Source organism: Tachypleus tridentatus, chromosome 11 (assembly GCF_004210375.1).
Source record: "Tachypleus tridentatus isolate NWPU-2018 chromosome 11, ASM421037v1, whole genome shotgun sequence".
In the NCBI taxonomy this organism is placed as follows: Eukaryota; Metazoa; Arthropoda; class Merostomata; order Xiphosura; family Limulidae; genus Tachypleus; species Tachypleus tridentatus.
The window spans coordinates 86,989,087-87,003,562 of record NC_134835.1 but is presented as its reverse complement, the minus strand read 5'-3'; the positions used below and the strand labels follow the sequence as shown (position 1 = coordinate 87,003,562).

The following is a 14,476-nucleotide window of genomic DNA, read 5'->3' as shown; positions in this document are numbered from 1 at the left end:
GTGCCGTATTTCTGCATTTTTCTATAATTTAGTTTTTGTATTTTTGCAGTTTTCTTAATCGCGAAAAGTACAGCCGCATGTAGTACTTATTTTACTCTACTTACTGCATATATATATAATGTAACTTTCTCACTGTGATGTTTACTCGAGTTGGTAAATAAACTAATAAAATATTTTTTAAGAAAACAAGTTAGGCATTATATAATATTTTAGAAGCTAATAAATGTGGGTGAATGTGAAATATCCTTGGGGTTCGAGTTTAATATAAATGAAAAAAAAATCTTAAAACTTATTTATGGCTTGTGCAATACGAATTACACAGCCTCAAATTGTGTGAACTGGCATATTAATTTCTGTAATAATTTCTCTGAGTTTCTCTCGTGTAGATATTTATGAAAGGTAAATATTATTGAACTATCTTTGAAGTCATAGACTAGATTATTTTGCTTGTTTAGTTGTAAATTTTGGTTTTTAACACAACACTTTACTTATTAAGTATTTTATAGTTATCTTATACTATATTAGTATTTTGTGTATTAGTGTAATTTGTAGTGGGGAATCAGTGTCAAAAAGAAACAGACAATAAAATAGGAAACTATGCAATAAAAACTGTCAATAGATAACAACACTGGTGGAAACCACAAAAAAGAAAAACTGCTTTGTGAAGTTTTCTACATACTAGGTGTACTTCCGCAGCGTCTCCAAAAATGTCCTGTTTCGAGAGTAAATAAAACAAAATTTAAGAATAACAAATATTTTTATTTCCTGCCTTTGAAGTTCGTACGTCATGCTGTTTTGTAGCCTAAATAGTACATAATTCTCCCCGTGATTCATGACAAGCGCACGTTTCTGATGTCACAACAGTACAAACCGCAATGTTAGGTGTCCATTATTAGACGTTATTTTAGTGACGTGAGTGATTAAAACAGTTACCTCTCCAGACGACTTTCGGGGCAATTATTACTCTATTGTCCGTCCAGCAATGGTGATGAATGTGATTCGCTAGACTTTATCATTCATTTTCCTATTTGCATTTTAGATAAGCAGTTTCAAGACTCGTTGTTAATCGCTCTATGAAAGTTTTGGTAATATCCATTCTAAATGTATTATCTACTTGTTAAATGGCTTTTTCCCTCAATTAATTACCAGATTAATTGAGTTTCCCAGAAGAAGTATCGCCACGTTTGACGACAGATACTTTGAATAGCTGAAAAGAAAAATGGTTTTTGTTAACGTCGTTCATGTAAGACAGGGACCTATTATCATGCCCCTTTAGAAATAAGGGAGTTCTTGGTTTCTATTTCTTGTTTTCAGACTAAATAACATATGACTATATACCTGCATTTATAGGTCTTCATTAATCAACTTATACAAAACTCTTCTGTTTTACAAATTTATGCAGCATTCTAATAAAGTGGCTAGTCTGATGAAATGTATTTATATATCTTAGAATACGTAAAGCTTTTCCTAGATCTACATAAGCCTCACAACAACAACAAAAAATAACAAAATTCAGCAACTAGAGAAATGCTATAAGCGTAATTTATTAAGATTGTCCTTATCTTAATTTACTGAAGCGCGGAATGGATTAAATGAGAAATATTTAACTTCTCTTGCCACCAATATTGCCTGACATGGCCGGGCGGTTAAGGCACTCGACTCTTAATCTGAGATTCACCGGTTCAAATCCCTGTTATACCAAACCTTCTCGCCCTTTCAGCCGTCGGGGTGTTATAAAGTTACGGTCAATCCCACTATTCGTTGGTAAAAGAGCAGCCCAAGAGTTGGCGGTGGGTGGTGATGACTAGCTGCCTTCCCTCTAGTCTTACATTACTAAAGTAGGGATGGCTGGTAGTGATATCCCTCGTGTAGCTTTGCGCGAAATTCAAAACAAACCATACCTTGCCACTAAAGTTATTTCTAAAGCTAACTCTGAGGTAAGGACATTACAAAAAATAATTTCAGTGAAGTGTTTCTAGGAAGTAAATTGTACTGTCAAATGAATATTATAAAAGTTGCTCAAAATGTGTGAAACAAGAGGAAAGCAATGAAGCCGGATTTGTCTTTTTTCATGACAGTTATGTTTAATTGGTTAAATTGGACCATGAACAAACTCCAGCCATGCATCAAACCTCAAGCGTGTGTTTCATAAAGCATGAAACATAATTATGACAAAAAGAAGTTGTCACTCCAAGCGGGTTTAAGCCATCTGTCAAGATTAATAGAGCTTTGTGATTATATCACACAATTTGGATTTTACAAGCTGAGAACACATAAACATGAAATAAATAACTTTGTAAAAGTTTTCTTATTCTGGTTTTAGTTGTCAAAGTTATATCATTGGCTAGATTTTGCTTGGACAAATGAAACGTCACATATTTAGCAAAAAAACCTATATATTTTGGGGTTTGAAGGTGGAGAATATATAGCAAATGAGGCGTTACTGATGTTAGCTTAGTTTATATATTTAATTCTTTTTTTTTTCTAAGAGAGGAACATTGTTCATACAATTTTCCTAAACAAAATCAAAGTAGATTGTTTGTTTATTTGTTTTTTAATTTCGCGCAAAGCTACACGAAGGCTATCTGCGCTACCCATCCCTAATTTTGCAGTGTAAGACTAGAGAAAAGACAGCTAGTCATCACCACCCACCGCCAACTCTTGGGCTACTCTTTTACCAGCGGATTGTCCGTCACATTATATCACTCCTACGGCTGAAAGGGCGAGCAGGTTTATAGTAGTAGGGATTATAAACATTATGTTTATATTTTCACTCAGTTCCACAAATTTCATGCCAATTTCCACACCTTTCCGCGTATAAAGGACTCATATTTAGCCTCCCATTATTATTAATGAAACATATGTGATTAATGACACCACATAAATTCGTCTCTCTTGGGGTTGTTTTCTGCCTCTCAGAAATATACGTAACCATTTTATTCCATTAAATGTTTCCAACATGGTGACTTCTAAATTTTATCTTTATAAAGTTCACCCAAGTGAATAATCTTTATTTTTTCCCCCTCATTCTATCATTTTTGTTTAACGAAGATTGAGTTTGCGTAGGGAAGTTCGACTTTCAAGCTGGTTTCATTGGAATTTCTTTATATATTCTCTAGTTCTAAGTGTGCGCAGGTAACAGCTGGTCTAATATTAAAAAAAAAAACTAAAACAAAACTATAATGAAGATCCAAAACAAAGTCACGCTTCAGAATAATTCAACAAGAGCATGGACTTCGTTTTATTTTCCTTTCATATTCTGACTAGAAACAGAGCAGCGGTGAACTTATTAAATAGTCCCACTGATATTAATTTGTTCTTACGGATAATTTGTTATGACATCATCTTTTTTTTTTAAGTTCAGCAAAAGTTTTACAAAATAAGCAATCATATAAAAATTATTAACGTGAATAGATATAGGCTATCTGCTCTATCCGTCCTTAATTTAGCAGTGTAAGACTAGAGAGAAGGCAGCTAGTTATCGCCACCCACCACCAACTCTTAGACTATTCTTTTATCAATGAATAGTGGGATTGATCGTACCATTATAATGTTTGGTGTGACTGGTATTCGAACCCGCGGCCTTCGGATTACGAGTCGAATGCCTTAACCACCTGGCCATGCCGGGCCCATATATGAATGAAAAGTGTAATAAAATCAATTTCACAATTCTCACAAAGTCTAAATTTTATGCTGTTTGACAGTTCTTCAAAATCAAGATTATACGACAGAACACGTCATATCGAAATTCAAAAGAAGAGCGGAAAATAATTTACAATAAACACAAGCGTTCTGTTACATTACAGTAATTGTGCGAATTACCAGAAAGTTCTAGTTCAGACTAGAGCGAGAGTAAATAATAATGACTTCAGACTTTAAAAGTTTAAGCAGTAGAACTTAGTCACGTGATTAATTCCTGAAGCATAAAATGTTTTTATTTAACTCATTTAAAACTTTTAAATGTATTTTATTTAATGCTTTAATTGTATTGGTTAAAAATATGAAAGTAAACAGATATTGGATCAAACAATGTTTCACCAGGTTAACTATTTTGGCAAGAATATGTTTTAAAAATTAACAATTCCGGACTTAATCTTAAAGTTTTTTAAGATAATCTAATACATATTTTGTTGATAAAATACACCTTATTGCTTCGCTATAGTTTGGAAAATAAGCTTCACAAAAAAACAGAAAAGTAAACATAAAGTAAACAACGAACAGTGAAGTTTTCATGTGGTTTGGAACATGAGGTAAACAACGAACAGTGTTGTTTTCATGTGATTTGGAGCATAAGGTAAACAAAAAACAGTAAAATTTCCGTGTAGAGTAAACATAAGACAAATAAAAAACACAGTGAAATTTTCGTCTAGCTTGTAGTATAAAAAAAATAAAAACGTGAAGTTTCTGCGCAGCTTGGAACATAAAACAAGTTAAAAATACACTGAAGTTTTCGTCTAGCGTGGAACATAAAACAAGTTAAAAATACACTGAAGTTTTCGTCTAGCGTGGAACATAAAACAAGTTAAAAATACACTGAAGTTTTCGTCTAGCGTGGAACATAAAGCAAATAAAAGCACAGTGTAGTTTCTGTGTAGCTTGAAACATAAGACAAAGAAAGTACACAGTGAAGTTTTCATGTAATAATGACACAGTAGTTAACATGGATACCTCTTCAAAATCTTCAGCGAAGTCTTAAGCTACTACTTGGTTAAATGCAGAAAAGATATCACAATGATAAATTTTCTGTGAAAGTTATATTTAAATAAGTAAGAATTTGAATTATTTCATTCTAAGTTAATAAATCCTTGGCAAAATGCATCTATATAACAGATTGTTCACATTGTGATAATTTTTAGATTGAATAAGCGAGGAAGGAATTAAAAGTGCGAATTATTATATATCTTTGAATATACAAGAAGAAATTTGTTCATGTTCAGGCTTTAACTTATGAACAAGATCAAGTAGAAAGAAAGATTTCGTTCACAAACATAAGTCCAACATAAATAAATATCGAAAGGCCTTTCTCAGTTTGTTAGGTACTTCGACTAATTCAGATCTCATTGGCTGTTCTTAAGTTATTGATTTATTTTTAAAGGTTTTTATAAGTGCAATCCAGCGAAATGTTGCCTATATCATATTTCTGTTGCACCCTAAATTTTCATTGTCGAAATTAAGATTTCGATCTTCATATTACGATACTTCGCTTCAGTCGATTTGTTTTCCTTGAGCTGTTGTCATAATTTTATTGGAGGTTTTCTTTATTCTTTCTAATATTTACGCTTTTTCTTTATAAAATTGATACAGGTTATAGATATTCCAATAGTTCTTTCGTCGTTTATATAAATTGGAACTGAAAAAGAACTGCACACTCCATTTTATTCTTTGTATAAATACACAGGGCAATGATTTGTGATAAATAGTTAAAGCTCAGCACACCTAAAGTGTTATGATCCCGTCTTCTCAAATATTTGCCATTAATCCAAGAACAAGTGAATCTATGAAGCTTCATTCTCATGTACCTAAATCTTACATTTGTGTTCGATAAGCTTCCATTAGATTATTAATATCAAACAAACATTTATGTCCAAGTTCAGTGAATTATAAATCAAACTAGGAAAACATGAAAGTTAATTTCAATAGAAATTACCATAACAAAATAAAGTGTATAACAATTTTTATTGCATCAATACATTTAAGTCTACTAATCAATACTTAGCAATACAATAGAGATATTCAAACACATATAAAAGTTTAGTTATGTATCATTGAAAGTGCATCTGCTTCTAGATATATGGAAGTCAATATTTCACCCTGAGCTTAAAACATCAACAATCTTACAAGAGAAAGCAAAAACAGTTATTAACTTCAGTTCATTCATACACAAATTTGTTGAGCCAACAGAGTTTTAGTTACCCAAAGTATAACTATTAGACAAACTGCTTAGTGTCCACACAGCAAGACAATACTTAAATATTTTGTAACTGACAAATTATGTAATAAATAAGCAAAATTATGTTCGCTAATTTAATTAGTATTACGTTATCATTTTGATATTGTTACGTGAAATTAACTTACATACATTGTATCACTTTTACAACAGTTTCCTCTTAATAATTTGTGTTGAAAGCTTGGACTTTCAAATTAACTTGATTTTATTCATTACCTTAATCTGTTGACTCGTCTGTGTAAAACCAGTGACGTAAATAAAAAAATTAATAAATGTTCCGATTCGTAATTTTATAACAGAATTTTCATAATGTGAAAACATCAATTAATGTCTTTTAGCAAAGTTAAGAGTTAGGTTTAATTAAGCCTTAGGTATTGTATTATGAAGTAAGGGAATAAAATGAAGTTTCTAGCATGAGAAGGTTTCGTAAAACCTCATAAACTGAAACTTACAATTTTTACGCATTTTATGTTGTTTTTTTTAAGCATGGATAAATTGATATTTGTACTAGATTATGGAGTGAAATGGAAAGAAGTGAAATCTTTCGAACGTAAAACCGACAATCTGCTAATTAGGAAAAATCGACTGGTATTAAGTGTTTTCTATGTTTTTCTAGCCTGTGCAAACATACTAAGTAGTTAAAGAGTGGATCTGTTAAAAAACTGCGAGACTTAGTTTGTATGAAACAAGTAAACTATGAAGTAACGTGTTAAATTACATTTAAGAAATTATTAAAGTTGTTGAATCATATAAAGCTGTGCATTTCTTTATCTGATTTAACTAACCATTAAAAATAACACTATCTAAGACGTTTTGAGCAACTACTAGGTAGTCTGATTACAGGTACTGTATGCAGCCTCGTTCCTCAGCTAAGGAAAACATTGAAGACACAGTAAATCATCTGTTTAATTTCACAGTCTGGTACGACCAAAGAAATATTAGTTCACAGTTGCTACAGGCTCACATTTTAAACTAAAGAAAATAAATATCGTAAAAGCGAAAACCAAAAAGCAAAGAAATGTTGTTTGTCCAGAATAAATAGACTGAAGGTAAGTCAAAAATACAAAATACTGTATCTCTAGCATAAATAGAATGACAGTAAGTCAAAAACACAAAAAAAAACTACATCTCTAGCATAAATAGACTGAAGGTAAGCTCAAAACACAACAAATTGCATGTGTAATATAAATAGACTGAAAGTAAGTAAAACAACAATCCTACACATCTTGAATAACGAGAATGAAGGTAGGTTAGAAACACAAAATATTGTATGTCCAACATCAATAGACTGATGATGACTCAGAAACACAACATACTGCTGGTCTAATATAAATAGAATGAAGGTAAGTAAAGAATACAAAATCCAGCATAATTAGCTTGGATAAAAGTAATAAAAACAAAGTATGCATATCTAGCTAGCATAAGTAGCTTAAAGTTAACTCATAAACACTAAATAATGCGTGTCTAATATACATATTCCGAGGGTAAATCCAGAACGAAAATACTGCATATCAAAGATAAATATACTTAGGGCAACCCCAAAATATAAAGTACTATATGTCTATTATAAATAGACCGAAGGTTAGTCAGAAACATAAAATATTGCATGTCTAACATAAATAAACTGAAGACGAGTCAACAGCACAAACTACTGCAAATGAAGGCAAATCAAAAACATAAAATGTTGCATGTCTAACATAAACAGAGTGAATATAAGTTTAAAACTTCGCATGTCTAGCTCTTAAGTAAGCCAAAAGTACAAAATAGTACATATCTAATATAAATAGGCTGAGGGTACGTCAAAAATAGAAAATTCTGCATAGTTAGGAACAATAATATGAAAGTAAGTCAAAAACGTGAGAAGTTTTAAGGTAAGACAAAATAATAAATGCTTCGGACTATTCTAAATATCCTGAAGTTAAGTAAAAACACAAAATAGTATTTGTCTAACATAAATAGAATGAAGACAAATTAAAAACACAACATATTACGAGTCTGGAATAAATCGAATGAAGGTAAGCAAAAAATACAAAATACCTCATGTCTAGTCTTAAGTAGCTTGAAGGTAAGTCAGAAACAAAAAATCCCGCGATGTCTAGAATATACAGAATAAAAATAAATTAAACATACGAAATACTACATGTCTAATGTAAACAATGAGAAAATAAGTCTAAAACACAAAATAGATAAATATTCTGAAGATAATTTGAAAACACGCAATACTGCATGCCTAATATAAATAAACCAAAAGTAAGTCATAAACACAAAATACTGCATCTCCACATAAATAAATTAAAGGCAGATCAAGAACACAAAATACTACATAGATCTAAATAAATAGGATGAAGATAAGTCAGAAACACAAAATACAGCATGTCCAGAATAAATAAACTGAAGGTAGGTATAATAAATAAATATAGCATGTCTAACATAAATGGACTGAAGGTAGGTATAATACATAAATGCAACATGTCTAATATAAATAGACTCGAAATAAATAAAAAACACAATATACTTCATACTCACCATAAATAGAGTGAAGTGAAAAACACACTTTATAAAATAAGAATTCATCACAAATCACGAACTTCATAGCTGTAACATAAGTCTTGGGTATAAATGAAACTTCATATCTAACAGAACATGAGTCGAAGCCATGCACAGATATGATTATGTACATATAAAGCATCGTTTAAGTCTAGTGAGCGATCATGTATGGCTTAATTCGAGTCGTTATTTAACTATAGTTGTTCGGTAGATATTTCCAGTTCTCTTTGTTCTCCCCACAGTAAAATTATATATATTTTATAGTTTTTGTTTTTATTTTTAAGAAAAACTTTGTTGAAGAAGCAGGTAGTCAAAAGAAAAAACAGAAATTAAAATTAAAACTTGGAAGCAAAAATGTAGATGACGTTATTTTACCTTTCAGTGTAATATTTTTTACAATTGTTAGTATCATAACATTGAAAGCAATATACTAACGTATTGATTGAACCTATTGTCTGATTTAGAATGTATTATTAAGTTTGTCTATTTAAAACATCGTGGATAAGGGTGTATTAGAAAAAAAATACCAAATGCATTGGTGTCGACGCCAAATGGTCGAATTTGACACTATGCCTTTGTTTAGATGTGTTAGCAAATAGAAGAAGTCTAACCCACTGAAATTGATATCAAATCTATTAAATTGAGTTTTTTCGAAGTTTAATATACTGTATGATTTCCAGGATTGCTACGAAATTGAACCTTCTTTCATTAATTTCTTTGGTACATCAAGTAGATTAATTTTAATTGTTATAAGAATTTCGAGAAGTAGCATTGCACTTGCCATTCACAAAATCATACAAACCAAGCCAAAGCGATAATTTAGATAACAAACTGACGTGCTTTTAAACTTAATGCTTTTATGTATATTTAATTATTTTTTCACAAAACACCAAAATTAATATATTTTTCAATGCGTAACCACTAACTGAGATTCTAACAACACATAATTTTAATATATTTTCCAACCTGTCATGAGTTTTTGTATAAAGTGAAAGTATTACATGATCCATCCTAACTACATTTAATCGGTATTCTTAAAAAATCTTGTGGGATAGAAAAATAGTAACACTTAAATTTAATAAGAAAAATACATTATATATTAACAAATACTGAGAAAGTGGTTAAAAAGATAAACAAGATGGATTATTTGAGGTTTACTAACGAGAAAGCATGATACATTGTGATATTGTTTATACTTGAAATATATCATGATGTTACACTATTTTTTATAATTAGAGAACTTTGAATAGTTTGTTTTCAACGTATAAAACACAATAAAATGATATGTTGATTCTTTTCTTCTTTTAAGTACTAAAAAGGCTTTCGATACTTTTCGAGTACTATTTGAGTAATTTTTAACTTCATTTGTAAAAAAGGAAGTAAATAAATAATATTTTAGCACTTTTAAGCTCGAGTAGATATCATATCGTTAAAACTACTTTACTGAACACTCATAATTAGTTTAAAACAATGGAACGCAGTTATATTAATTCACATAAGCACGTATATAAAAGCCGGGAAAAAATACATAACAATATTTACTTTAAACATTATTGTACCATGATTTTCCTCATAAGATGGACAGACTTCATATAACAATTTTCTTTCAGTAGACAATTACTTATTGAAACATCATTACGTCATGAGTAAAAATCTTGTTCACATATTTATTTCCAAGGTACTATTATTTTTAAGAAACATTTCCAATAAAATCAACAATATCTCTACTGAAATATATTTTTTCTAATAATTTTGTGTCAAAATGATACAGGCTTGTTTATTTTTTTTAAATTTTCTCTTTAAATGCAAATAACAACGAAACTGTATTTTTTGTTTTTTTATACTATATACATATATATACAACTAAATCTGATAGAACTTTTTATTGTAAATGGAGACCTAAAAAGAATATTAATACTTGCACTTCAATAAATAAGTGATGATAATAATACAGGCCTTCATCAAGTTAAATGTGCAAGGCATAAAATTACTTATTTTAATTCAAATTCCTGCTACGGAACTGGTCGTAAAACAACAGCACGTACAGTTTAAGATTTCTTCTGTTGTTAGAACGTTTGTTGTCCATCATATTTAGAATATAAAGTCTGTAACAAAGAACTTAATCTCGATACAGAAAAGTGAAATAAGGATATATTTATATATTAAACATTCAATAAGAGTGTAATATTTTAAATATTCACTGAAAATGCAAACATTTGTACAAATGATATGTATGCATGATATGGCAGACAAGAATTTAGACAAGGTCTAAAAACTTTGCTTGACTTTCTTATGTTTAGATATTGTGGTTTCTCGTATTCTAAATTGTAGTCACAAACTATAATCTCTGTCAAGTCTTCGACACGAATGCAAAATCGTTAAATGTCTTTTCGGCTTCAATATATATTGAAGATGAAACTCAGGATGTAACAATATAATCGTAGTTTAAGTAGTTCTGTAACAATCAATGTTCACTATTATGAGGGAATCAGATACCACAAGCGTCAATACTACAATTAAATAAGGCGAAAAGTTACTCTAATTAAAGTACCAGGAAAATAGAGAAAACTGAAAAGGTGCATTTGATGAGGATTGTTTCAAAATAACAACAGCTATTTCATGCACAAAAAAGAATGTTCTATACGAACATTTATAACGTTTTTTTTTCTGGACAATGTGAATTTTTCTAAAGTAAACGTTTGTAAAAAGACTGTAGAACAACACTGCTCATTTAATTTAACTCACTAAGACAAAATACACAAAATTAGCTCTCTTTTTTAAAATTTCTTAAAGATTTTCGAAACCATACGGGTGTAATACGGTTAAGAAACGCAAGGAAGTTAAGGAATTCAAATTTGAAAAGATTGCCTTGCAAGTAATGTGTCGTTCTTCAAGTAGAATCTAGATAAGTCAACTACAAATTCTGTTTATTTTACGGAGAAGTTAAATATGAATTCATTAATAATAATAATAATATTATATGTATATATATGTGAAACTTCAACAATAAAATATGGTTACTTATCAGCTGCAATGAGTTTAGATTGTTATGTGAAATAAACTAAGTCGTGTTATATCACATAAAAACTGTTGTCTAGATTTACGTCGATAACAGAAAGTTACCGAATAAAGCTTTGTTGTATCAATCGAGAAAAGGCAGTTTAACATTTGTTTATATTAAAAAAACAACCTAGGTAAACTAATGACGTAACTTCACTGAAAGAATTATTAGGTACAATTGCTGGTTGGTCACAATATTAGGAAAGCTCGAGAATTAAATGTATTTCAGTCATAAAACGAAATTCAAATACAAATCTTGCTCAACTTAGTAAATATTTTCGTTTCAGACGCACAAGGGAGTGCATGAAACGTGCATAAATGACAGACTCACAAATATACTGTTTAATATGAAGTTGAAACGACAACCAGATGTTTATACACTAGTTTTGTTCACTTCTTCATTAATTTCATGCACTATTCAAGTTATGGATTTATTGCAAATTAGCACTCAAAAGTTAATACCAAACAATGCAAATAACCTAATGTTCATACGCTATAGAAAACACTGGGTTTATATGAAATATGATATGCTTAACAATTATCAACTACATATTTCAAATTATAATATTAATAAGAACTATTCTTTCGAACAACAACCGCCTAATTATTGTTATTAAATACTGTAATCTAATTACTTCATCGTAATAAAAATCTTATGGTAAAAACTGTTTGATATATTTATTGGACCTATGGTATATTAAATTATAATGATGTTCAAGTTAATATCATTATAAATGAAAGAGATAGTACTTGTAAGTATCCAGGCGAAGAATTATACAGAAAGATAATGTATTTACTAACCTGTTTATTGTGGCGATACGAAAGCATTTAAGAAACAAAACTTGAATAAAAGAAGTTTAGGTTTAAATGAGGCAAATTAGATACGTTAATAATAAATTAATGATAACCTGCTGGTGAAGAGCGATAACCAGAAAGTAGTAGGAATGTATTCTAAAGACGTCTGGTATGGGTGTTAACAATTTCATTAAAATAAAGTATAGAACAACGTTTCTACCTTCTTAGGCCATCTTCAGGTTAACAAAGTTAACGTGTTTAATGAGTGTTAGAAAAAGGAAACAATATTATAGAAGGAAAAGCAGATCGACGAGATTGACATGTAAAGATACCTCAAGAAATTATTTTGAATCGAAGTTAGGAAGAAGAAAATCAAAGGACAATAAGAGCCATCTGTGCAACGTTTAGAATATTAGGTTACAATCTACATGAAACTAAAATTGGAATAAGTCTCGGGCCTGGCATGGCCTAGCGCGTTAAGGCGTGCGCTTCATAATCTGAGGGTCGCGGGTTCGCGCCCGAGTCGCGCCAAACATGCTCGCCCTCCCAGCCGTGGGGGCGTTATAATGTTACGGTCAATCCCACTATTCGTTGGTAAAAAGAGTAGCCCAAGAGTTGGCGGTGGGTGGTGATGACTGGCTGCCTTCCCTCTAGTCTTACACTAGGGACGGCTAGCACAGATAGCCCTCAAGTAGCTTTGTGCGAAATTCCAAAACAAGAATACGTCTCCTTAAGAAATTCTTTAACTAACGACTTGCGGATGTGAAACCTTGAGATTAAAAGGGAAAATTATAAATACATTTAACAATCTGTGTTAATAAATATACTAGAAACTATAAAACTGTATCTAAAAATAAACAATTTACTCTAAAAGAGAAGGGAATTAAGGATGTTGTAGAGACGGTTTAAAATAATGTTGGAGAACACATAGCTAAACTAGAGGAAAGTAGATGGGGACGAAAGGTGATAACATTTCCGTCAATTGACAGAAAAATAAAAAAGAGGAATGCAAAGGCAGGGATGGAGGGATCAACTAGAACAACATTTTAGAACGACATAAGATATGAATCAGTGGAAAACGTCCAGAAGGAAACCATTGTCTAAATAAGGGAAGAAAATGGTTGAAGAAGAAGTGATATGTTATGTTTAGTCATTGTTTGTATAATATTAATGTTATATTAATTGATATTTCAAATAACAATCACATGGAATTCAATTACTCATTCCGGTTGCTCGATTCACAATGTTTTAGCTTGATCAATTAATAACGAAGCACTACAAATTGTTTTTAATTAATATTATTATTAAATTACCTCTTAGAAATTAATATCTGATTGTTAAAATACTTTAATATATTTATTAGATTTGCGATATGTTATGATCAGCCATTAATAAAATAGTCTACTGTAAGTACAATATGAATTGTTATTTAACAAAGCGTAAAATATTTATGTTTCAAAACACATCTAATAAATTAACATCATGATATCTAATTACAAAAGTATAACTGTCATCAGAAATATCATAATACATTGATCAGTGAACAAAGTCCTCCAAGTGAAAGCTGTGCAGGAACGTTGATGACCAGCTAGAGATGTTCTCTGGCGTAGAAGTGCAGAACATTAAAAAATACATTAATCTTTCTGTAACAAAAAAACAAAAAATAATAAAGAATATTAATGAAATACTATAAATATTTTCAACTTTGAGAGTTTCCTATTACGTAATAGTCTGATTACAAGTTTTATTGCAGCTATTGTTATTTGTAATTATTATCTTTGCTTTTTTCTTTACATCATAAACTAGTATTAAATGGGAATAATTAAACTCTGAATTAACGTAACTTCATTAATACACACAAAATATAATGTAGATCCATTGCTTTGTTTTGAATTTCGCGCAAAGCTACACGAGGGCTATCTATTTGAAGAAATGCAAGCTTTTCAGTCGGTTGTTTCTGAATTTTTTTGTTTATTTGCTCAACGTTTTGATTGCTAATGCGATCACTGTCCTGTACATAAAGCATCAGAAACCATATTGTATTTTAATGAATTTAATACGAAAGAACGCATTTCAGTCGACTTCGACCATTTGGCTCAACCACAGGTAGATTAGTCCATTGATTTT

General features: G+C 30.4%; 1 protein-coding gene across 3 annotated transcripts in view; it reads right to left on the bottom strand.

Moving 5' to 3' along the window:
• Positions 1 to 5,657: 5,657 nt before the first annotated feature.
• Positions 5,658 to 14,476, bottom strand: part of LOC143232687 (poly(rC)-binding protein 3-like) — a 227,109-nt gene continuing 218,290 nt past the window's right edge. Inside the window, exons 12-13 of one of the 3 annotated variants that reach the window (XR_013017667.1) lie at positions 13,881 to 13,992; positions 5,658 to 8,042 (exon numbers count right to left, since the gene is read on the bottom strand). The gene's annotated coding sequence lies outside the window, so the exon portion shown is untranslated. Of the gene's footprint in view, positions 13,993 to 14,476 lie in introns of all 3 variants that reach the window. The other 2 variants (XR_013017666.1, XR_013017668.1) reach the window with 2 other exon arrangements.